Source organism: Oncorhynchus clarkii, unplaced genomic scaffold (genome assembly GCF_045791955.1).
Source record: "Oncorhynchus clarkii lewisi isolate Uvic-CL-2024 unplaced genomic scaffold, UVic_Ocla_1.0 unplaced_contig_3840_pilon_pilon, whole genome shotgun sequence".
In the NCBI taxonomy this organism is placed as follows: Eukaryota; Metazoa; Chordata; class Actinopteri; order Salmoniformes; family Salmonidae; genus Oncorhynchus; species Oncorhynchus clarkii.
In genome coordinates this window covers 75,171-77,826 of record NW_027258329.1, presented here as the reverse complement: position 1 = coordinate 77,826, position 2,656 = coordinate 75,171, and positions in this window count along the sequence as shown.

Here is a 2,656-nt window from a genome sequence, read left to right as displayed (position 1 = left end):
GTGTATCAATGCAGAGCAGCTAAAAATGACAATTTGAAACAACAGGAAACGCATGTAAACATGTTATATTTAGCAAAGTGCTTCCCTAAGCTTTACTTTCTAGAAAATACCCAGTTGTCCTTTTTAGGGGTTAACAAAAGTTAGGCAATGAACAGCTAGTTGGTGATTGACCGGGGTAATGACCAACAGGGCTGAGTTTATCATTATTAGTGCAGGGGCAGAAGAATGGATAGTTTCACTGTGATGCTGTTATCGATGTCAGATAGGGGAGAGTCTCTCACTCTCAAAGTAAAGATACCTTAATAGAAAATGACTCAAGTAAAATTGATCCAGCAAAATACTACGAGTAAAAGTCTAGAAGTAGTCATTTAATATACTTAAGTATCAAAAGTAAAAATCATTTCAAATTCCATATAAACTAAACAGCAACATTTTCTATTTTTAAATGTATGGATAGCCAAAAAGGGTTCTCCTATTGGGGAAAGCCAAATAACCCTTTTTTCTATGTGTAGTCTAACACATGAATCATATGCCTTGACAAAATGACACAGACAACAGGGATGAGAGAAGACTAAACTCTAGCTGTTACAGTGTTTTTTCTTCAGTAGCTATTAACATGTTTTTCTCCTTGCCTTAGACGACATTTCTTTACATACCAGTCTCCTTTCGAACATAGACTGTATGCACATCGTACATAGTAACTCTAAAGTAGCTCCTAGTATGTTACCTGTTGGTCTAACGGATGTGAAAAGGCTAGCTAGTTAACGGTGGTGCGCGCTAATAGCGTTTCAATCGGTGACGGTCACTTGCTGAGACCTTGAAGTAGTGGTTCCCTTTGCTCTGCAAGGGCTGCAGCTTTTGTGGAGAGATGGGTAATGATGCTTCGTGGGTGTCAGTTGTTGATGTGTGCAGAGGGTCCCTGGTTCGCACCCGGGTATGGGCGAGGGGACGGACTAAAGTTATACTGTTACATTGGCACAGAAATGATTCACGTTACCAAAAATGTTATAGAAAGTTCCAAACACTGCACATCCAGTAAACCATATATTCAATACATTAGCTACACATTAAACATTAAAACCAAATATGATATATGTATATTTTGAATCAAACATAAACACTCAGGAGGAAAAATGGCCCAGTGTAACTAGGGTATCAATGCCCAAGAAGTTTAAATTGTCCTATGATCGGGTTCTACCTGCAGGAACATTCAGGTGAATTTACATGTCATTTAGCAGACACTTTTGAAGCAAACTAGCAAGCAGGTCTACCCTACACCGGAGTCTTCTACCAACATCCCCTGTAGACAGACACACTTCACTTATACACAACCTGATCACCCAGAGGGGGAGAGACTGACAGAGCAGTAGACCGAGGCAGACTGATGGAGCAGGAGACAGACAGAACATCGCCACTGTCTGTGTTTCTCATGGTAGATGTAGATAAGGCTCAGTAGTGGAAAATCAATGACTAGTACACCATGAAAAACTCCACTCGGTGAGGTGCAGGGTGAGTCTCTCAGCATCGGTCTCTGAGAATTCACAGTGTTCTGGAATTCTTTATTAACATGTTCTCTCAAACACTGAGTAAATGTAGAATGTTGGGCAGAGTCCAGCCTCCTCTCACTAGCTGGCCCTTACACCTGCCAAAACAGTTCTTCTTACACATTGGAAGCAGGAATGGAATTGTCGCTTTCACAAATAGGCAGCTTCCGTCTTTGGGCAAGGGCTCTGACTAGGACCTAGTTTGAGGTCCGATCCTGCAGGGGGAAGCAGATAGCACTAAAAACGGATTATCCATGTTCTTAGATACCCCAATATTTACAGAAACATCAATGACATTCTCCTATTGATGTGCAATAATTCCAGATTATGAACTGAATGAAATTGTCTCCCATAATTGTGCATGTTCCTACCACATACATTGTGTAGGGGTGTATGTTGTGTATGCATCTTAGTTTGTCTCCTCTAAATAAATAAACTAATATATGCAATGCATTCAGACCCCTTGGCTTTTTCCATATTTTGTTGCACTCTTATTCTAAAATGGATGAAATAAACCACACACAAAGTGAAAACAGGTTTAGAATTTTTTGCAAACATAAAAGTAAAAACAGAAATACAAGTATTCACACCCTTTGCTATGAGACTCAATTTAGCTCAGGTGCATCCTGTTTCCATAGAAACATCAAGGTTGATCAATAACTTGGGAGTCCAACTGTGGTAAATTCAATTGATTGGACACACACCGATCTATATAAAAAGGTCTCAGTTGACAGTGCATGTCAGGGCAAAAAAAAAAGTTTAAATCAAGCCATGAGGTCAAAGGAATTGTCTGTAGAGCTCCGAGACAGGATTGTGCCAAGGCACAGATCTGGGGAAGGGTGCCAACATTTTTTCAGCAGAATTGAAGGTACCCAAGAACACAGTGGCCACCATCATTCTTAAATGGAAGAAGTTTGGAACCAAGACTTCCAGAGCTGGCTGCACGGCCAAACTGAGGAATTAGGGGAGAAGGGCCTTGGTCAGGGAGGTGAACAAGACCCCAATGGTCGCTGACAGAGCTCCTCTGAAGATGCGTGAACCTTCCAGAAGTAGAACTCTGTATCACTCCACCAATCAGACCTTTAGGGCAGAGTTGACAGACAGAAGCCACT